We start from the raw sequence: 24,042 nt of genomic DNA, 5'->3' as shown, positions 1-24,042 counted from the left end.
CATTTCTGTGATCGCTTCCTGGTCCCTGTGGGTGTCACATGCAAATGCAAACAGCAAATCCCTTGGGAGAGGAATGCAGCCTTCCATCCTGAAGCCCCTGGGTGCAGTGCCACTGCAGACACATGGTAGGTGCTGAATGAGCCCTAGCTAATTCACCTGTCAAAGGCCCTGATGCCTGAATTGGCTGAGCCCAGCCCCCTTTTCCATCCAAAGCACCGTATTGGAGTTAATGTTTCCGCCAAGCAAGACTTTTTTTATCCAGCAAGCTATTTCCCAGGCCATTAGGAGGAACTACAACCAAAGGTAGGAATGCTTTTGCTTTTTTCTCCATTTCCTTTTGTTTTCAATTTTCTGCCTGTGGAGCTTCCCCCCACCCCTTCTCCTTTAATAGCCCAAGTTGCTAAATTGCACATCACCAGCAATTCCTGTGAGTTGGGTCCTTAAGTGTTACATTTCTGTAACGGATACTCCGTAAGCAGCACTTATCTTCAGGAGGGGGGTGGTGAGGCACGCTAAAATTACATTTCCATTTCTGTTCCTATGTTTTTAAGCTGTTATTTTAGCATTTCTGACTAGTTCACAGTTGACACCTACTGATGGAAAATTAAATAAAACTTGGCGAAGAAGGAGCCCTGCCTGTCCCCCGCCCCCACCCCCAGGCTGAGAACTAGCTCCTTTTTATAACGACACGCAGCTGTGGAAGGGCAGAAAGTCTCCTGGATTTGGAAGTGTGAAGTCCTGCCGTACAGTTCCAGCTCCACTGCTAACTGGCTCTGGAACGTGGGGTAAATCGCCTCAGCCCTCTGAACCTCATTGGTCTTATCTGTAAAGTGGAAATCATACCTGCAGAACCTGAGGTTACCATGAGGTTTTATATTATGTAAACATCTGGCCGTATACTAAAAACCTCAATACTATACTATGAAAATTCTTAGCATGTAGTAGGTCTTCAATAATAGTTATTTCTAGGGCTTGATCCTTTTTTCTTAGCCATGTGATATCTTTTGGATTGGCTTGTGCTCCAAACTGTTAACCAAGTCATTAAATATAGGAGTTACGGGATTCCTGTCCTTGGTGAAATGAGCAGACCATGCCCCAAATATAGGCCACACTAAGGCCACAGGGTCAGTCCCAGTTGGAACCTGTCAGCAGCGCCCTGTTGTTCTGGGGATCAAGCCCAAACCCCTTAACACCACAGGCAGCATGAGGCAGGTTCCACCTTCCTCTTCTTCTCTGGCTGCATCCCCGCCTAGAACCTTTAGTCAGGCATTTCCACCTGACTGGTGAGCCCTTCCCCTCGCTGACACCCCCTCAAACTGAGAGACAGTTTCATTGCAGCCTGTCCTTGGGCTTTCCTGCCCCCACCCTCCCCGAGCCTGTGTCTCCCCCGCTGGCCCCTCATCCATGGTCCTGACCGTCTCCCACCAGACTGTGGACCTGGCTGGCACAGAGGGCCCTGCTCATCTTTTATCCTCCGTGCCAGCAACATGCTTGGCCTACGGTAGGAGCTCAGAAAATGCTTCCCAAAAGTGTGATTGGATTAATGCATGAATAATGAGAGAAGTTTCCATATATAAAGTCAGAAGTTGTCCTTCAGTTAACATATAAATACAGTGCAATTTCAATACATATCCTAAGAATATTTTTATGAAATTTAAACTACTAATTCTAAAGTTGGTCTAAAGAGTAAATTGATAAGAGAAAGCAAGATAAGCTTGAAAGCTTTCTCTGCAAAATATCAAAATACGTTATAAAGTTGATTCTGGTGGAAGAATAGGCAAATAGGTTAATGGTCAGACTAAGGAGTCCAGATAAATACCTGTGCATAGAACAGAATTGGAAACATGATAAACGGCATTTTATAGAAGCAAGGAAAGATGAGTCATTTTTTAAAAATGGAAAGTCAGCAATCAGCTGTCCGTGTGGGGAAAAAGCAAAAGCTCCATCCCGTCTGATATCAGCCCAGATAGGGGATCCTGTGCTGTGCTGACCAACCGCCCCCAAGTCTCAGTGACAGACACACTGAAGGCTGACTCCGGCTCAGGCCACGTGTCCGCTACAGGCTGGCGGGCGAGGCTCTGCTCATTGAAATCACACAGCAGCTAGCTGATGGAGCAGACTCCATCTCATGGAAGGTCTGGACACGAACTGAAAGGTCTTGCATTAGCCATTAAACGCTTGGTAGTGAAGTGACTGTCAAGTAGGATAGCCAGTAAACTAAGGCAGAGAGGAGAAGGGAGACATGTCTCACCGGTTGGCACAGCAGTCCCAAGCCTGGTGAGATAAGATTGACGGGTGTTCCGAACATCACAAGCAGAGATAGCACAGGAGGAGGGGAGTCCTTGAGACTCTGTGCTGGGAAAGGGGGCCTCTGTTACAATTTTACTAAGACAAAGAGCCTTTACTAACTGAGAAAGCAAGGCTTTGTAGCTGTGCATTATTCCCAAGGTTTAGAAGGGGAACAAGGAGGAGGAACCTAGAGGCTGACTAAGGTACATAACCCCTGAACCCCAATATTCAGGGCTCACAGATTAGCTGAGTGCTCACTTGTAGCCAGGTGCTCAAGTGTATAGAACAAACTTGCTAACAAACAACTAACAGCTCTATTTCCTCTATATGTGGGGCATTTAGACTAGCAGTGCCTGCATTCAGACTTGCAACTTTGGGCCCCTGTGTATTTCGTAAATAAACTTGTTGTCTCATTTCCACTATATGTGTTGTCTCTCGCTTGAATTTGTCTCTTGCAAGCGAGGCAAGAACCGAGAAAAGAGCTTAGTTGGTGGGGGGCCCTGACTCGAGTCTCTCCCTGGTAACGTGACCCCACGGCTTCTGCTCAAAACTCCTGGGGCCAGGCTAGTAGCAGCACCCACCCAGCCTCCAGGAGCACAGGAAGTAAAATCCCATTCTATGCTGTGAGGTGAGAAGAACCAAAAGGTCGTGGTGGTGAAGGGCACAGTGAGAATGTGCTGCCTGTACAAGTTCACGCCTCTACTCACCCAAAAGGATTTTTAACTATGTTTTCAAAAAGCAGAAGAAAATATGGGGTAGGTAAATTTTTCATAATCTTGAAAAGGAAGGTGCCTTCCTATTCAAGTCAGTCTTTAAAGTCAGAAGCCATGAAGGAAGAGTTACAGGTTTCATTACATAAACATGTAAAATGTTTGTATGACAAAATAATCGGTAAGTGGAGACAAAGGACAAGTAAAAGTAACAGACCAAAGGAAAACCTGCACCAATATGCCTACCTGACGAAGGGCTGATATCTACAATATATAAATAATTCTTTAAAATCAACAAGAAGAATCAATATGTAGAATAATGAGCATGTGATAGGCAGTCTTATTTGGAGGATTTGGAGAAATGACATGCTCATATACTTGTTAGAACTGTAAACTGATTTTTCTTTCTTGAGAGTCATTTGAAAGTGCCTATAACACATTAAGTGCACATACATTTAATGCAACAGTTTTTCTAAGTCCTCATACAAAACATCACCTGTAAACGTATATGCACAGTGTTGCACACAACATTGTTTCCAACTGTATATGTACCATGTTGATCACTACAGAATTATTGGTAATAGCAAAAAAAGTACTGCTTCCACACAAATATAGTGCATGCCTGTCCTAGAATACTGTGCTGTCGCTATAAGCGTAAGGTGGTGTTGTGAGTATGGCCATGAAACAATGCTCAGGATACGCTTGTTGCATGAGGCGTGTGCTGCTCATTGATCACTCTCCCCACATTCCAACTTCCATCATATTAACACTGAACCCTAAGAACCAAGTGAGACCAGCTCTACCAAAGTGACGTGAGAGGACTCGATGGAGTGCCCAACCACATCCCATGGACCAGGCCTCGCTTCCCACAAATTAGCAATCCATTTCCATTTTTTTAAAAAGTCCCTAAAATTACCATGGTAATTCTTCCAGAACTTTTAAACATAGAAAGAAAGGGCTCCAGGGGACATGGCCTTGGTATGAAATGCTGTAACTAATGAGTTGGCCTGGAGCCACCCACCAGGCTCGGATTGAAAGTCTGATGTGACTGTAGGGCCGGGCTTGTCCTCTGCGCTCTAGAGGGTGCCCCTGCACCAAGCCAGATCACCAGGGAGCTGCATTCCTGGGGACAAGCCTTTGGTGCCCTGCCTCCAAGCCCATCTCTGGCCTTAACATTACAGTTTGGCCTTCACCACTATTACCTCTGTTCTTTCTCTAAAAACAGGAGCCAAAAGGTGCCCCATGCTGTTCTATGTGCCTGGTAGGGAAATCGTGCTGTGGTCCTGGAGCTGTCCCTACTGCACAGGCAGGCCCGTCCCTAGAGCCAGTGAGCAGGCTGCGCCCCTGCCCGTCTCCCTTGCCCACTCGCTGCTCCTCAGTCAGGAGGCTCAGAACCGAACTTGGTCTTTAACAGCCAAACTTCCTCACAGTCCAAGTTATGGCAAGTGGCCTTCCGCTCCCAACCACCTCACTGCACTTGGCCTTTCCACTGCACTGTGAGTTTCTAGTTGCATGTTGTCTTGTCTTTCAGGCACCTCCGGGTGGCACCAGTGCCTGCATCTCCACAGGACCTGGGAAAGTTCAGCGCTTTTTGCCTCAGTTTCTCTGTCTGCACTATAGGAGTGGTAGTCACAGTCTCTCTCGTGGGCTCCTCCTGAGGATTAAGCAGGACAACACAGATGCTGCCCCTGTACTCAGAAAGCATACAAGTCACCATTTTATTCCAGAATGGTTGAATGTGGCAATTTCATGTGGTTCATTTAACCTAAAAGGTTTTTTGACAAGAGTGAGTAGGCTGTAAATGAAAGTGATGCCCTTCTCACCTCATCAGTCAAAGCTGGACATTTGGATGGTTTCCTAGTTAGTGACGTTGGAACCCTGGCACATCTTGCAGTGGCTTGTGGGAAGCGGGGGTGGGTAGAGGGACAGCCAGGAGGCAGCTCGGAGCCCTGGGACAGGAAAGAGGAGTCCCTGGAGACTGGAAAGAGGAAAAGAAAAACTTTCCTGGCTCAGAAATTGCCCAAGCCCTAGACCTCCCTCTGTCCAGGTTGTTCCCCAAAACCTGCCCAGACCCCACCCAGCCTTCAGAAGGTGGCTTGTCGGCACAGTCAGCCTTGCCCACACAACTAAGGCACGCCCTACTCTCACACCCCCTCAGCACTGCTCTGCAAGGGGCCAGGTCTCAGGCATCCATCTGACAAAGGTGCCTGCCTCCCATAGATGGTGAGCAGCTAGGGCAGGCAGGCGGACCCCTTGACTCACTGCCTTACCTGTAGCCCTGTAAGGCTTAGTTTGGTGCTGAGGTCAGAGCAAGAATTTAGAAATTGTTTGCTGACATGAAACTTCACTGAAGTCACAGTTTTCCCTGGAGGCCAGTCCCCATGTCCCACAGAGAACTGGGATTTTAATCTTATGAAGCTGTTCCACCTGGGTAGAAGGGAAGGAGGGGAGCAGGGGCAAATGAACCCCTGTAGGACAGGGGCTACAGGCAACTCAGGAATTTCTACCCAGCAGGGCTGCGGGTCACTTCCAGCTGGGAAGGGGGTTGCTTAGAACTTGTCTTGAAGACATACTGACATAGCAAGCTAACAGTTTCAGCTTAGATGGCATGTTTATTTGGGGTGGCTTGGGGAGCAGCAGGTGATTGCCACCAACCCTTCCCCCAGCCACCAGGCTCACCAACCTGAAATGCATCCCCTGCCCCCTGAATGTAAGCACAGTCCTTTCCCCGGCAGGGACCCTCACTGGATTTCAGATAATGAGCATCAGCCTGAGATGGCAAACTGGGCTCCATGTTGGCCCCATGCACGCTGGGTGCCCTTGGCAAACCCACTTAACCCTCTGGGGCTTCAATTTCCCCAGCTGTAAATTAAACTCAGCCACTGTGCCCCTCTTCTTGGCATCTGCTGCCAAGCCCAAGAATCCTGCAGCCCACCTCCTGGCAGACATCAACACAAAAGGAGCGATTCAGAACTGAAAGAACTGAAGCCTTGGTGTATGGTGTCGGGGAGACTGCTGCGCTTGGTCCTGTGAGCGGTGTGGGCTGCAGCTGGGGATTACAGGGCCGGCTCCATAGGCCGGTGGTGGCACCGCCTGCCCCACTCTCGTCAGAATATTAACACCCTGGATGCATTTGTGTGTTACTCATGATTGCCACCGCGGTTCCAAAAGGATTATGCAGCATGCATATTTATGAGACAAGCCCAGACAAAGACTACCACATTTTAAAAGATGCAATTATCTCTAAAAAGTTCAGCTTTATTTTCATGCTAATGAATACAATATTTTTAAGCAAACCTAATTGGTTTGCCTGAGCTCCCATAAAAGCTCTCAACTCATTAGAGCTCCGAGGTTCCCTTCAAAAAGGGCTTTGGAGGGATCTGGGGGCTGGGGAGGGCTGGTGCTCAGGCCATTTTCAGAACTTTTCAGTCCCTGTGAGCTGCTGTTCACCCTACTCCTCCCCTATCCAAGGCCTCTGGCTGGGCGACTGGGGAGGCCTTTCAGGAGGGGCCAGCCCAGGAGTCTGGGCCCTGGAGATGTGGAGAAACGAGTCAAGAGGAATATCCTCCGCTCTGTGCAGAGGGAGTGAGACCAGTGTCTCACCTCATTGCCCCACCCCCATGCGTACCCCACAACACACACACCACTGTTACCAAACCTGTGGCTCCCTGGTGGAAGCTGGAATTCCAACCAGACACAGGGTGCCCCCCCTTGTCTCAGCCTCGGGGCTCTGAGCAGAGGGGAGGGGCTCCCTGTGCTCTGACAGCTGGTCATTTGCTATGACAGCACGGGCTTTGGGATTTCGCTTTCTACTTTTGAAACACTTTCAATCTATTTTCTCATTACACACCCTTTTAAAGCACATGTCGTTTTCACCATTTTACACAAGAAAACTGAGGCTGAAAGCCCCAGAGTGAGTTTGCACCATCCTTCAGGCCCCAAATGTTCTGTGAGAAGCCCCATGCAGGGCTTCCTGGGATACAGGGCTGTCCTCTCTCCTGCCCCATGCCTGTCCTTCCTCCCTGCTTGTCTCAACCACCTCCCAGAAGTGTCACCTGGGTCTCTTCCTGATATGCCTGTGCCCCCTGATTCTCTGCCCCAGGGCACAATGTACAGCTGTGCAAGGCTGGCGGTTGACACCTTCTATCAGTAGCACCCCCTGGAGTTGTACCGCACCGTGCCCTACTCAGCATCCTTACTTTCCACTGGCTTCCTGCAGAGCCATTGGGAGATCGTGGGACTATAAATTGCGTGGGAAAGATTTGTGGATAAAATGTGAACTTTTCTGCTTGAAAATTCTCCTCCTGGGGGCTGACATCCAGGCACCTAGTAAAAAACAGAGTGTTATTCAGGAAGTGACTGGCGGGCTCAGAGAGAGGCCAAGAGGGGTTGGAGCAGAGAAGAAAGGATGGAAATTGCATGTGGGGAACCAGCCCTGGCAGTGCTTCTGAGTGGCTCATCTGTAATGAAGAGGCGGGACCAAAGATCTGAGGCCCCGCCCACACCGGCATTTCTTCATTCTCCTGCAGATCTTCCCTGGAAGTCACTACAACAATGACGTGAAACTAGAATCCAACTGAAAAGACAGAAGGGAGGTCTGGTAAATTCACCACCTGTGGGCTGTAATCCCATCCCTGCTCCAGGCTGGGGACACACCCTCAAGGCCAGGCTCAGGGCTCCAGCGGAAGTCTGGGGCCCGGCAGAGCAAATGGGAGAAGCATATAGGGCAGAGGGTGTTGACTGAACCCTAAAACCTAAGCCAGCTAACCAGAGAGGAGGAGGAAGGGTGGTCTAGAAGAGGCTGTGTGGCCCCAGCAACGGAGAGACCCAGAAATGATGGTGAGCTGAGTGGCCAGGCCAGGAAAACAGGCCCGCCTCTAGGGGTGCAGAGGGCAGAAGGCAGGCCACAGCAGGGGTCTGCCGCTCATGAAGCGGCACAATCACATCTCCTGTGATCTTCACAACCACCTGAGAAGGAAACCTCTGTTTCCATTTTCCAGGGGTATAAATGGAAGCCGAAACAGGTGGAACCACCTGTCTGAGAACCCCCAGCATGGTTAGGGGCAGAAGTGGGTAAGAGCTCAGTCTCCTAATCCCCAATTTGGTTATCATTTTCCCCAAATTACCATGAGGCCAGATTTGCATACCTTGAATAACAAGATCAGGATTTTGCATAGTGCCTTATGGGCAATAGGGAGCCCCCGAAAGTCTTTGAGTGGAGGAATGACCTGGAAACCTGAAGTTCAGGAGAGTGAAAGTCTAAAAGGGTGATGAGACAAACGCAGGCCGGGCCTCTTAGAAGGAACATTATTTTGGATTCAGGGAAAGGCCAACCCAGGACCCTCTGGGTTGTGCTCTGGAGAAGCTGAGTTACACGTCTTCCACTGGGCCTTCAAGAGCTATGGGAACTGAGCTCTTGTCCTGGGGACACCACTGCAGGGACCCAACCCAAGCTCAGAGCCAAACCCCACACCCCAATCCTTACGCTGCCTAATTGGCTTGGATTTATCAAAGTAATTTTAAGGGGGAATTTTATATGAAGGTAATTATGCTCAGCTGAACTAATTTTATTAAACAATGCTGCCTTAATGACAAACAAATCTGTTATTAATTTGCAACCAAGCAGCTATTTCATTCAATTTGCACCATCAGTAATGAGCCCTGTGGCCAGAACAGCCCAGAAGTGCCCCTTTCTGAGGAAGGCAGCATGGCTGGGAGGCCAGAACCAGGACCTGGTCCCAGCTGTGTCATGGACAAGTATGTGACTCCAATTGCCCCTTCTCTCTCTGGGCTGTGTCTCTCTGTAAAACCAGGGCTCAGAGAAGTGCCCAGAGGAAATGCCTACTCAGTGGCTTCAGGGACAGGAGTCTGAATGGACTTGAAGTATTCACTGTGTACCTCAGTTTCTTCATCTGTATGTACCATGGGATAGTGATAGTGCCTATCTTACAGGGTAATTGTGAGAATTCATTGAGTTAGTACATGCAAAGCACTTAAGCAGTGCCCGGGCACATAGGAAGCATTCTATTAATATAAACATTTATCCTCACATATAAATGTACACACACCTTTTAGCCCCTTAGTAAGGTCTGAGCTCTGCTCGGAACATCTTTCCTGGGTTCCATTTCCCAGGGCTGCACAGGCCTGCAGAGCCAGGACCCACAGCCCCTCCTACCCACCCAGCACAGGAACATGAATTCCAGCAAAGCACAGGCTGAGGTTGGAAGAGCCATGGAGACTCCCACAAAGACCCCTGCACTGGGAACTGAGGAGTTGGAGGCATTCACCTCAGCTGGGCCCACCGTCACCCTCAGTGAGGTTATCAGGGACCGCTGGCCAGCCCTCCAATGGAGCCATCCAAAAGGATGGGGAACGCGCTCCACTCCCATGATCCACTGCTCTCCTTGGCCTGTTTCTCTAAAATGCCCCCCCCTCTTCTATCTCTATCCCAACATCTAAATTCTACTTGTCCTTTATGCCTAACTCAGTTCCCACCTTCTCCCAGAAGCCTTCAGATCCTTCTCTTCATTTCCCTGCCTCCCAGCTAGCTGGATGGAGGCCATGTGGCCTCTGCTTCCAGGGAAAGGTGACTGGAAGTGTCCCACATTTCCTCCAGTTGAGGCAGGAGGAGGCTGGTGGGCTTCCTTTTCTGGTTACAAGAAACCAAATCCCTGACTAGCAGTGAACTATTATATCATGTAAAAAAAAAAGTCTCAAAATAGGCAACCCCTAGTCATCTCATGACTCCAAGACGGCTGCATGACAACGTGTTCGTCACTCATGGCTGTGTAGCAAATGACCCAAACCTTAGTAGCTTAAAACAAAAATAAACAGTCACGCTCTCATACAGTTTCTATAGATTAGGGACTCTGGAGCAGCTTGCCTGGGTGTTAGGGGCTTCTGGCTTGAGGTCTCCTGAGGTGGCAGTCAAGACATTGGCCAGCGCCACAGCCATCTGAAGCAGTGGCTGGTCCAGAAGAATGAGCTTCCAGAGTGGCTCACTCACGAGGCTGGAGAGTTGATGCTGGTTGTTGGGAGGAGGCCTCCATTCCTCCCCACATGGGTCCCTCCACAGGCTGCTTAAGTGTCCTTATAATGTGGCAGCTGGCTTCCCCCAGAATGGGCAACCTATGAGAACAAAGCTGAAGCATCAGTGTTTTTTGGGCCTATCTTCAAAAGGCACACACCTTCACTCCTGTCACATTTTCACCATCAGAATCAAGTCACTAAGTCTGGCCCACAGCCAAGGGGTGAATGAGGCTCCACCTCAGGAAGGTCAAAGACTTAGTGGACATGTTTTTAGCACCACTACATTAGTGTCCATACTGGAGGAGAGGAAAAGAAGCAAAAGTCTTCCTCTCCACACCCCTCTGTCAACAGAGAAGAGTTTTTCCCAGGATGTTCTGGAAGGCTGTCCCTTTTGTGAGGCACAGGCCTTTAGACCCATCACTGGCAAAGGGAAGCAGAATTCCATGAGCGGTCTAGACCAATCATGAATTTTCCTCTGGGGCTAGGCACATTTCTGCCTAACAAAACTGGGTTTCTAGTAGCAAGCAAGTAGAGGAGAATGGTTGTTGGGCAGATAGGCAGGAGTGTCTGTCATGTTCTATTAACTGGATAAATGGGAAAAGTTAGACAGCGAGGTGGTGGATAATCCACAAACAGGACAATCGTTTTAATAATTGCTTTTTATACCATCTAGCTGAGATGAGTTAGTTCCAGCACCTGTCCTGAGAGAGATGTTTGCTTACTTTGGTCTGAGTTTTCTCCCTCAGAGTGGCGTGTTTTTGGACTCAGAGGATGTGGCATGGAGTCCCTGCTGTGCCACATCCTCTGCACAATCCTCCACCGCAAGGTTGCCTTGCAGCCCTGAGCCAGTTCAATTGCCCTCTCTGAGCCTTGATCTCCAGCTCTGAACAACAATGACAATACCTCCTTCACAGGGTTCCAAGGGCTGATTGAATGTGCTTTGTCATCTACCAAGTGGGAGGGCCATGTGCACTCTGATCATTGCCATTTGCCCTGAGTTTTGAGTGAGATGCCATTTATCAGAGAGGCTTCCATCCCCTCTTTCTCCTCACCTCTAATTTCCAACACAGTGCTCAGCCAAAAAGGGAGAAGTAGGCATGGAGGGCAAATCCCCAGCATAGAAACAGTGGCGCCATTGTGAACGCCTCCAACAATGGCACCCCACCCCGCTGAGGAACCTTATTCCCAAGCCCGCTTAACAACGCGCAGCCTGATTTAATATGAGCAGCTGATCTCATTGCTTCCACAGCAAGTTTAATTTGCTGGGGAAGCGAGTTGGTGAAGTTCTAATAATGCAGAGCCACAAATAATACCAAAGAGAGTTTGTATTATGATAACTTTCCAATTAAAATGGATTAATGGAGGAGAAACAGCAGCAGTAGTGTCTAGACAACATATTACTAAATCCTTGGAGAGGGAGAGGGAAGGGAGTTGGGGGGAAAAAGAGGAAGCAAGATAAACAGGGGAACTTCCGGACTTGAAGGCACCCTTGCGCCGTGTGATGGGAGCTGCTTATCACTCTTGCCCCATCTGTTACAGTGCGTAGACTTTCCCTCATTTAGAATAATTGGTCTTTTAGGACCCAAAGGCCTTTGCTCTCAAGACATCCTTTACAAAAATGCCATTAGCACCTTTAGTTTCCTGGCCGGCCTGTCACTGGGATTGGCCTGCAGCTACCTGAGAGTACTGTGTGTGACAGAGCAAAGGCCCTGGCTGAGAATCAGGAGATAAAAATGGACCTGATGTGCACACCTGAGGTGGATGTATCAGGGCTTCACTCCAGGACTCAAATCAATTCCTCCACATCTGTACCAGTAATCCTGACCCCTGACCATGCTGAATGATCCAAGTGAGTCTGATCAGACCCTCTCTCACAAGAACCTGAATTTTATTAGACCCACGAGATATAGGGCCTGGGTGGAGCTGGAACTGGGGCTCATTCATGCAGGCACTTCCAGGAGGGAGGGGCTACAGACTGGTGCCTGGATTCTCGGGTGGCTCTGGGCCCTACCGTGCAGGGCCCAGCCAGTCAATCTTCTGTCATTCTGTGAGATGTCCCAGAATCCGTGCTCCTTCCTTTTGCTTAAGCTAACAAGTCATTCTCTGTCACCCGCAAACAAACAAAAAATGTTACCTAATATATCATTTCTTATCTGTGAGACATAGCAATGTCACTTAATCTCTATGAGCCTCAATTTTCTCTTCTGTAAGATGGGGATACACACATACCTATCTTACAAGGTTGGTTGTCTCCTGCATTGTAAAATTATTTGTTAGGGTTAAATCCTCATTTAGGTTGCCCTCAGGTTCGAAATTGGGAGATTTTGTAAATGGGTCCTAGAGGGATTGGGGGAAAGTTTGGCTGGACTACAGGGCCTGGGAACCCAGAAAGGCCAAGCACACCAATTTTACCAATGCCACTACCTTGCAGGGTATAACGAGCATCTCTATACCAGACCTGAGGCTCCTTCCAGAAATCCACAATGTTCCCAAATGCCTAAGAAGGCTCTACTTTCTTGCAAAGCCCTGAGCCAGTCTGTCATGGATGAAGTACTGGCCATGTGCTGCCCCCTTCAGGTCTCTGTTTCTCATAGGCAGAGAATAGGCAGAGAAAAGCCCATGTAGTCAAATGCAGTCACAGGTACAATATTTAGAGTGCACAGTCATCCCGCATTTTATCTCATTTTCCCACATCCCTCGCGGTCTAGATGAATGTGAACCTACCACCAAAAACAAATAATTCTGGGGGAAGAGAAAACATGAGGCAAGAAACTGCTGGGGGGAAAAATCACCACTTCATATTCAATACACTCCAGGTTACTGTCCCTACACACATGCACACACGCAGAGTCAGAACTGAATCTGGGTCAGGACAGCCTTGAGGGCCAGATGGGACAGTCGTGTTCATTGCACACCTGCTGCGAGTTGTGCACTGAGTTCTCCGCTACCTCATGGTCGACTGTCTGACTCTTTCAGGGCAGGTAACACCAATCCCCATTTTATAGGTGAAACTGAGGCTCTGAGTAGTTAACATGCCCAAGGTTGCACAGTTCATAAGTATGAGGTGTGTTTGAGTCCAAAGACTTTCCTCTTCACCAGTAGTCTTCAACCTTTTTTTTTAAGGAGAAACTGTGTTCTCAAATGAAATCTCATGCCCAGTATATAAAAGAAATCATAAGTGTGGGGCTCTTTGGTTGAACTGGTTGCTGGTTCTGTGGAGAGTCGGGGAAGGGCTCATCCAGCCCTGCTCACCCAGCCCAGCTCTCAGCCCTCCCCCGTCCTGGGGCAGCCCTTTGAGCACAGGTGTGGGGACCCTGTGGAGCTGAGGTTAAGAACCACTGCTTGCCTCTCAGGCATGTTTTGCTGGAGGCCCTAGCAGGGGTGTCCAAATCATGGTCCGAGGGCCACACATGGCCCAGGATGGCTATGAATGTGGCCCCACACAAAATCATAAATTTACTTGAAGCATTATGAGATTTTTTGTGATTACGTGTCACACTTTATTTAATGTGTGTAATGTGTGGCCCAAGACAACTCTTCTTCTTCCAGTGTGGCCCAGAGATTCCAAAAGATTGACCACCCCTGCTAAAGCAAATCAACCATGTTTTCTAATTAACAGAAAGGAAAGAGTTCCAGCTTTGGGGATCCTGGTCGAAATTCTGGTTCTGCCGCTTATTTAGCTGTGCAAGTTTTTCAGCTAATCTGAGCTTCCCCAGGATATCCTGGTTCAGCTACCATCCAAGAGAAATATTGAGTGAACCACAGATGCAATTTGCAATTTTCAACTATCCACATTAAAGAAAAGGCAAAATAGTTAAAAGGTAAAATCAATATTAGTAATATTTTTCTTTAACCCATTATAGTCAAAATGTTATTATGGCAACACATAATCAATATAAAAAATTGTTAATCAACTATTTCACACACTTTTGAACTGAGTCTTCAGAATTCAATACGCAGCTGGACCTAATATGAGTAGCACATCTTTCAACTCAGACACAAAGTCTACATCGAAAATACCTGATCTGTATTTAGATTTCATACGTATAGTCAAAGAAGTAAATTCATTAAAGCCAAGTTGTTCCAAACATGATTAAAAGTTTTTCAGTAACCGTATTAACTATCAGTTTTTAAATAGAAATTAACATTAAATAAAATTGCTTTGGATGACACAAAAGAGAAATCCTCTCAAAATATCTTCCTGTAATGGCCTGGCAGTGGGATGGCTCCAGAAAGCTGTTATGGGGATGAAAGGATTGAAATGAAAATTCAGCCAAGTTTCAAGTCATATGTTGAGCTTAGGGGCAGGGCCGGGCAGGGCCAGCTGAGCCTGTGCTTCTGAGGCCAAGGACGCAGACAGTGCCTCAGGGGCCTTTGGTCCCTTCTGCAGCGACTCCAGGGCTTGCCTTCCCATGGCACAGTTTCCCCAACAAGTACTGCGGTCAGAGGTAAACCCTGGTGTCCTCAGTACCTAAAGAATATTGTAGAAAAGCTCCACTTTTGAAGAGTGGACTTCTCCCCTGCTTGTTTCTCTCTCTCTCTCTCTCTCTCTCTCTCTCTCTCTCTCTCTCTCTCTCTCTCTCTCTCTCTTTCTCTCTCTCTCTTTCTCTTTTTCATCTTTTAAAATTTGTGGTCAAATATATATAACAAAATTTCCCATTCTAATCATTTGCACACAGGTCCGTGGCATTATGTACATCTACACTGCGGTGCTACCATCACCACCATTCATATCCACAGCATTTCTATCTCCCCAGCTGAAACGCTGTACCTGTTAAACAATAACTCTCCATTCCCCTCTCCCCAGCTCCTGGCAACCACAGTTCTATTTCCTGTTTCTATGAATTTACTATTCCAGGTACCTATTCCAAATAGATGAAATTATAAAATATTTGTATGACTTCTTTTATGGCTGGCTTATGTCTTCAAAGTTTATCCATGTTGTAGAATATATCAGAATTTCCTCCCTTTTAAAGGATAAATAATATGGCCCTGGCTGATGTGGCTCAGTGGACTGAGTGCCAGCCTGTGAACTGAAAGGTCACGGGCTCAATTCCCAGTAAGGGCACATGCCTGGGTTGTGGGCCAGGCCCCTGGTTGGGGGCGTGTGAGAGGCAACTGATTGCTATACTTCACAAATCAATGTTTCTCTCCCTCTCTTTCTCCCTCCCTTCCCCCTCTCTGAAAATAAATAAATAAAATCTTTAAAAATAAATAAATAAAGAATGAATAATATTCCATTGTATGTATAGACTACATTTTGTTTGTCCATTTATCTATCTGTCCATGGACACAGGCTGCTTCCACCTTTGGCTATTTTGAATAGTGCTCCTACAAACATTGGTGTACAAATACTTGTGCAAGACCTTGCTTTCACTTATTTTGGGAATATACATTCCCACCAACAATGCATGAAGTTTCCAATTTTCCACATACTTGCCAACTGTTGGTATTTTCATTTTTTTAAATATACTTTATTGATTATGTTATTACAGTAGTCCCATTACCCCCCCCTTCATTCCCCTCCACCCTGCACACCCTCTCCCATCCACATTCCCCCCCCTTTGGTTCATGTCCATGGGTCATAAGTTCTTTAGCTTCTACATTTCTCATATGATTCTTGCCCTCTCCCTGTTTATTTTCTACCTACCATCTATGCTACTTATTCTCTGTACCTTTTCTCCTTCCCTCCTCCTCCCACTCCCCTATTGATAACCCTCCATGTGATCTCCATTTCTGTGGTTCTGTTCCTGTCCTAGTTGTTTGCTTAGTTTACTTTTGTTTTTTTGTTTTAGGTGTGGTTGTTAATAATAGTAAGTTTGCTATCATTTTACTATACATGTTTTTTATCTTCTTTTTCATAGATAAGTCCCTTTAACATTTCAAATAATAAGGGCTTGGTGATGATGAACTCCTTTAACTTGACCTTATCTGAGAAGCACTTTATCTGCCCTTCCATTCTAAATGAAAGCTTTGCTGGATAGAGCAATCTGAGATGTAGGTCCTTGCCTTTCATGACTTGGAATACTTCTCTCCAGCCCCTTCTTGCCTGTAAGGTCTCTTTGGAAAAATCAGCTGACAGTCTGATGGGCACTCCTTTGTAAGTTACTGTCCCCTTATCTCCTGCTGCTTCTAGAATTATCTCTTTCTCTTTAATCTTGGGTAATGTGATTATGATGTGCCTTGGTGTGTTCCTCCTTGGGTCCAACTTCTTTGAGACTCTCTGAGCTTCCTGGACTTCCTAGAAGTCTATTTCCTTTGCCAGATTGGAGAAGTTCTCCTTTATTATTTGTTCAAATACCTTTTCCACTTGTTGCTCTTCCTCTTCTCCTTCTGGGGCCCCTATGATTTGGATGTTGGAATGCTTAAAGGTTCCTTAGCCTCTCCTCATTTTTTTGAATTCTTGTTTCTGCATTCTTTTCTGTTTGGTTGTTTCTTTCTTACTTCTGGTCCACTCCATTGACTTGAGTCCCAGTTTCCTTCCCATCACTATTGGTTCCCTGTGTTTTTTCCTTCATTTCACTTAGTGTAGCCTTCATTTTTTCATCTAATTTGCAACCAAAATCAACCAATTCTGTGAGCATCCTGATCACCAGTGCTTTCAACTGTGCATCTGATAGGTTGGCTATCTCTTCATCACTTAGTCGTATCTGCTGTGGAGCTTTGATCTGTTCTTCTGTTTGGGCCTTTTTTTTTGTCTTGTCACGCCTGTTACATACAAGAGGCGGATCCTTAGGTGTTCACCAGGGTGGGGCAACCCAGTTGCTGGGTTGTTATGCTGTATGTGGGGAAGGGGTCTGAGAGGGAACAATGGTGCTTGCTCTGCTGTCTGTTTGACTTCAGTCCCTTCCACCTCTTCCCCCAAGCCAACTGGGCCTTTCTGGTGCTGATTCCTGTGTGGGTGGGCTTGTACACATTCTAGGACCCCATGGGTCTCTCCAACAAACTCTCCTGTGAGGCTGGGAGCCTCTCCTGGCACCTCAACCCCCACAAGTGTTTTCAGTTAGTGCCCTGAGGCTCTATTTCCCAGTGCTGGGACCTTGAGTTGTGCACAGTGCCTTGTTTCACAATCGCCACCTTGCTGGGTCTGCCAGTTGCCACCCCATGCCCAGGGTCTGCCTGCTGTGGTCTTGCATGCCTGGGATACCTTACACACCCGGTCCCACCACTCTTTGTGCTGTGACCCAGGCTGCCTGACTCCACCCTTCCTACCAGTCTGGATGAACGTGTCTATTTTAACTCCTTGGTTGTCTGACTTCCATACAGTTTAATTTTCGGTCAGTTCTGATTATTATTCTGTTTCTAAATTGTTATTGTCCCTATCTTGGTTGTGCGAGGAGGCGCAGTGTGTCTATCTACGCCTCCATCTTAGCCGGAAGTCTCCTTTTCTTTTTTTTTTTAAATAATAGCCATCCTAATGGGTATGGAATGGTATATCATTGTGCTTCTGATTTGCATTTCCCTAATAATTAGCAATGTTGAATATCTTTTCCTTTTATTGGTAGTCATTTGTATACCTTCTCTGTGAAACATCTGTGAAGTTCTTTGCCTATTTTTTAATTGGCTTATTTTGTTGTGGCTGAGTTGTAGTTTTTATATAATCTTGATATCAATCATTATCAAATATATAATTTGCGAATATTTTCTTCCTTTCCATAGTTTTCCCCTTCACTCAATTGATAGAGTCCTTTGGACTCACAAAAGTCTTTAATTTTGATGAAGTCCACAACTTTTTTTCCCCTTATTACCTGTGCTTTTGTTGTCATATCTAAGAAATCCTTGCCAAATCCAATGTCTTGAAGCTTTTCTCTTATATTTTCTGCTAAGGTTTTATAGTTTTAGATTTTACAAGTAAATCTTTAATCTATTTTGAGTAATTTTTGTATGGTATAAGGCAAAGGTTCGACTTTATTTTTTTGCAAGTTTCCCATTGCTTTCCCAAAGACTATGCTTTCCTCATTGAATGTTCTTAGTATCCTTGTTGAAAATCATTTAACCATCTATGCAAGAATTTATTTCTAGGCTCTCTATTCTGTGTCTGTCTTTACGTCAGCACCACACTGTTTTGATTGTCATGCTTCGTAGTAAGTTTTGAAATCAGGAATTGTGTGACCTCCATTTATTCTTTTTCAAGATTGTTTGGGCTCTTCTGGATCCCGATCCCTTGATATATGAATTTTAAGATTAATTGTTCTATTTCTTAAAAAACATCATTGGGATTTTGATAGAGATTACATCAAATCTGTAGACTACTTTGGGTTGTACTGACATCTTAACAATATTAAGTCTTCCAGTCCACGAATATGGGATATTTTTCTATTAATGTATGTCTTCTCTAATTTTTTTCAGCAGGGTTTTATAGTTCTCAAGGTACAAGTCTTTTGCCTCTTGTTTAAGTTAATTCCTAGGTATCTTATTCTTCTTTAAGCTATTGTAAATGAAGTTGTTTTTTAATTTCCTTTTCAAATTTTTCATTGTTAGTGGATAAAAGTGCAACTGATTTTAGGGTATTTATTTTATATCCTGCCAAATTTGTTTTCCTGTGTTATTTCTTAAGCTGAGTGGTAGGTATATGGCTTTGCATGTCTGGAATATTTTATTAAAAAATAAATATGCTGAGCCCCAAATGTGTTCCCACTAAAGTACTTCCCTTCCACCTACTACTGGAGAAGGGGCAGCATTTAGGTTCTTACTGGTCTCCTTGGCCCCATAAGACTCCCCCCATCTCTTTTCTGTGCCTTAGGAGAAGTCAAATTCCTAGAAAATCAAAAATGCTGCCTGAGAATGAACAATATCACCAGAGATCTATCTGAAGAAACAGAATGTGCCCTGAATAGAGTCAGACCTCAGGGTGGGAGGACAGGCTCCATCACTAATATCCTGGACAAGTCCTGAGCTTTAGTTTCCTCACCTATAAAATAAGCAGGTAGGTCTCAGTGGCCTTGAGGACCCTTCAAAGAAGTCAGAGGTTGGACAGGCAAGGAGATGTGCTTGGAGACCCCAGGTTCCGGCAGTGGTGAGGTTCTTAGTCTCCATTCTCACTTATGTTGCTGCTATGCAGCATCCTCACTCACTGAAGGAAAACACTCCCATGATTTTCTGCAACTGTCAGTTCTTTCTTTAACCCTTGTAGATTTAAAACAACAATAAATTACCTGTACTATAATTATTATAATGACCTCTTCCTCTGAAGTTGATACAATACTTTCTATGAATGAGGAAACCAAATCCCAGAGAAGTCATGCTACTTTCCTGGAACTAGGCTAATAAATAGTTTACCTGGTCTGAGTTAAACAAGTCCCAAGTCAGCTGCCCAAAATGCTCTGTGGCCACCCCTGAAGAATAAGGTGGTTAGGGTAGGAAGAATGTGAAAGAATGAAAGAGAGAAAAAAGACTTAAGAAACTTGAGTCATATATTGATTTAATATAGTTAATGTTCTTCAAAGTTTAATGGAAATGAGAAATCAAGAGTTTGACTCACAATATAATAAAAGAATGTACAAATATTTATAGTAATTCTAATCTGGTTTTTAAAAGAAAGACAGGACTTCCAGCCAAGATGGAGGCATTGGAAGATATACTTTGCCTCATCACACAACCAAAAGAAGGACAACAACAAATTTAAAAACAAAGAATAACCAGAACTGCCAGAAAAGCAAACTGTATGCAAGTCCAACAACCAAGGAGTTAAAGAAGAAACACTCCTCCAGACTGGTAGGAGGGCTGGAGAGGGCAGCTGGGGTGAGAGGACGTGTGGCAAGTTGACCCATGGGGTGAGGTATCAGCTGGCAGACTGGGTGGTCCCACATTTCCATGCAGATAAACCAGGAGAAACAATGGGGGAGCAAGACAGACTGCGCAATCCAGGGTTCCAACATGGGAAAATAAAGCCTCCAAATCTCTTACTGAAAAAACCTGTGGGGGTTGCAGCAGCAGGAGAAACTCCTAGGCTCACAGGAGGGTTTGTTGGAGAGACCCACAGGGTCCTCGAATGTACACAAACCCACCCACCCAGGAATCAGCACCAGAAGGGCCCAGTTTGCTGTGGGTAGTGGGGGAAGTGAGTGAAAGCTGGCCAACAGCTGAGCAAGCAGCATTGTTTGCTCTCTGGCCCCTTCCCTACATGCAGTGCCACAACACAGCCATGAGGGTTGCCCTGCCCTGGCGAATACCTGAGGCTCCACCCCTTACAATGTAACAGCTTCGCCCAAACAAAGAAATATGGTCTTAATGAAAAAAAAAAAGATCAAAGCTGCAAAAATAGAACTGAGTGATGAAGAGATCAGCAACCTATCAGAGGCAAAATTCAAAACATTGGTAATCAGTATGCTTACAGAAATAATTGAGTATGGTTGCAAAATAGAGGAAAAGGTGAAGGCTATACAAAGTAAAATAAAGAAAAATATAAAGGGAACCAAAGTGAAGGGAAGGAAACCAGGACTCAAATCAATGATTTGGAGCAGAAGGAAGAAACAAACTTTCAACCAGAACAGAACAAAGAAACAAGAATTCAGAAAAATGAGAAGAGGCTTAGGAACCTCTAGGGCAACTTTAAATGTTCCAACATCCAAATCATAAGGGTGCCAAAAGGAGAAGAGGAAAAACAAGAAATGGAAAACTTATTTGAAAACATAATGAAGGAGGACTTTCCCAATCTGTCAAAGGAAGTAGACTTCCAGGAAGTCCAGGAAACTCAGAGAGTCCCAAAGAAGTTGGACCCAAGGAAGCACACACCAAGACACAACATAATTACATTACCCGAGATTAAAAATAAGGAGAGAATCTTAAAAGCAGCAAGAGAAAAGGAGACAGTTACCTACACAGGAGTGCCCATAAGACTGTCAGCTGATTTTTCCAAAGAGACCTTGCAGGCAAGAAGGGGCTGGAAGGAAGTATTCCAACTCATGAAAAGCAAGGACCTACATCCAAAATTGCTCTGTCCAGCAAAGCTATCATTTAGAATGGAAGAGCAGATAAAGTGCTTCTCAGATAAGGTAAAGTTAAAGGAGTTCATCATCACCAAGCCATTATTATGTGAAATGTTAAAGGGACTTATCTAAGAAAAAGAATATGGTCAAAACTATGAACAGTAAAATAACAACAAACTCACAACTATCAACAACTGAAATTAAAAATAAAATAAAAATAAAAACAAACTAAGCAAACAAGTAGAACAGGAACAGAATCACATAAATGGAGATCACATGGAGGGTTATCAGCAGGGAGCAGGGTGGAGACTAGGGGAAAAGATACAGGGAATAAGAAGCATAAATAGTAGGTACAAAACAGACAGGGGGAGGTTAAGAATAGTATAGGAAATGGAGAAGCAAAGAACTTATATGTATGACCCATGAACATGAACTAAGGGTTGGGGGGAATGCTGATGAGAGGGGGATGCAGGGCAGAGGGCAATAAAGGGGAGAGTAAGTGGGACAACTATAATAGCATAATCAATAAAATATACTTTAAAAATAAAAAATAAAAAGAAAGATTGATTCTACCCTTCACTCCTACTCCAATCCTAAATCTTCCCTGTCTGTCTGAGCATTTAGTTGGCCAGTGATTCCAGGCTCACTCCTTCCATAACATCTTTTCACCCCAATTCCATCATTTCCCTTCCATATGGGATGCTAGAATCAGGTAAAGAATGTGTATAGTATGTTTAAGTCTGCAAGATGTAAGAAAGGTGGAGACAGAGGGAGATCAAGTGAGAGACAAAGATAGGAAAATAGGAAGAGATTAAAGACTGACATGAGTGTCAAAAACTATTCAATGGAGGAAAGAATAGTCTCCTCACTTCCAGTCGAGATGGCAAAGTAGGCAGACATGGCTCACCTCTTCACACAACCACAACAAAATTACAACTAAAATACAGAATAATCATTGCTCAGAACTGACAGAAATCGAGTTGAATGAAAGTCTGACAACTACGGAATTAAAGAAACCGCATCCATCAAGACTGGTAGGAAGGGCACAGATGTGAAACAGGCTTGTCCCTGACCCACATGTGATGGATAAAAATTTGAGAGGGATATCTTGGGAGCGAGGAGTCCCAGCCTCACACCAGGTCCCCCAAGCCCAGGGTTCCAGTACCAGGAAGATTAGTCCCCACAACTTATGGCTGCAAAATCCAGTGGGATTGAGTTGGTGGAAGAAACTTCTGAAGTCCCAAGCAGCTCCTCTTCAAGAACACACACACAGACTCACCTATTCAGACTCTGGGCTCCAGCACCAGGGAGTTGGCTTGAGGAATACCAGTCATGTGCAAGGGGAGGTTGAGGTGTCCAGCATCAAGAGAAGCAGAGGCCATTGTCCCTTTCCTGGGCTCTGCCCACAGAGGTGGCAGACTGGTGCCATATCTAAGGTTCCATCAACCTGGCCTTGGAGGTCCCCAGAGACTCCATGCCACCTAACTTACAGACCCACCCAAGCTGCTTTTCCATATGAACAAATAAGCAACAGCTAGCCTCAGTGACCCCCAGGGCTGGAACTAGCAGCCTACATTCACAACTTGGCTTTACCTGGGAATCTCCAAGCCCAGCACAAGTAGCAACCATCTCAGATTGCTTTCTAACCCAGACAAGGGGTCCCCCAGCAAAGAACAGGTAGGGGCTGATGTTGGCCCACAACACCTGGGAAACCATAGGGCCAGCACACCCAGTGGATGAATAAAAACCAAGTTGGAGCACCTCCATACTGCCCTTGCAAAGCTGGTCCTCCACAAAGGGTGGAGGTTGGTGGTAAGTGGTCACAGCCAATCCTTGCAGATGACTGGCCTGAGTAAATCCCTCCCATTGATCTGCCAACAGCAACCAAGGCTCAACTATAAGAGGAGGGTGTACTCAGCCCACACAAAGGACACACCTTGAATACCCAGCTTGGGTGATAGGGTAGCCTGTGCCACTGGACCCTACGATACACCTACTACATTAGGTCACACAAATAAGACACAGAGTCAAAGCACCTCTATCTAATAATACAAACAAACACAGGGAGACTGCCACAACAAAGAAACAAAGAAATATGGCCCACATGAAAGGACAGATCAAAACTCCAGAAAAAGAGCTAAGCAAAATGGAGATAAATAATCTATCAGATTCAGAGTTCAAAACACTGGTGATAAGGATACTCAAGGAACTTAGTGAGGACCTTAAAAGCATAAAAAAGATTCAATGACAAACAAAAGATACATTAATTGAAATAAAGAACAATTTACAGGGAAACAACAGTAGAGTGGATGAAACAGAGATTTAAATCAATAATATGGAACATAAGGAAGCAAAAACAACCAATCAGAACTACAAGAAAAGAGAATCTAAGAAATGAGGATAGTGTAAGCAGACTGTGGGACAACTTTAAGCAATCCCACATTCACTTCATAGGGATGCCAGAAGGAGAACAGAAAGAGAAAGAAATTGAAAATCTATTTGAAAATATAATGAAAGAAAACTTCCTTTCTTTCATTATTCCTTTCATTATTTCATTCTTTTCTTTCACTTGAGTTGATAAAGCAAATAGACATGCAAGTCCATGAAGCACAGAGAGTCCCAAAGAAGATGGACACAAAGAGGTGAACCCCAAGATACATATCATAATTAAAATGTCAAAGGTTGAAGATAAAGAAATGAGAGGGAGGTGTGGGAGAATGTGTGAAGAGGTGAGGGGATTAAGAAGTACCAATAGGTAGTTACAGAGTAGCTGTAGGAATGTAAAGCACAGTCCAGGAAATGGAGTAGCCAAAGAACTTACATGCATGACTCATGGACATGAACAAGGGTTGAGGGATTGCTTGAGGGAGTGGAGGGGAGCAAAGAGGGAAAAATAAGGACCACTGTAATTGCATAATCAATAAAAGGTCTCCTCAACAATGGTGCTGGGACAACTGCATAACCACACATGAAAGAATCAGGTAGGACCCTTACCTCACACCATATTAAAAAATTAACTCAAGTGGATCAACAACTTATAAGAGCAAAAACTTGATAAAACTATTAAAAGAAAACAGATGTAAATC

The sequence above is a fragment of the Phyllostomus hastatus genome, unplaced genomic scaffold (genome assembly GCF_019186645.2).
Source record: "Phyllostomus hastatus isolate PE091 unplaced genomic scaffold, TTU_PhHast_1.1 phas_contig_62, whole genome shotgun sequence".
NCBI lineage: Eukaryota > Metazoa > Chordata > Mammalia > Chiroptera > Phyllostomidae > Phyllostomus > Phyllostomus hastatus.
The sequence above is the reverse complement of the archived record's forward strand: the minus strand, read 5'-3'. Positions refer to the sequence as shown.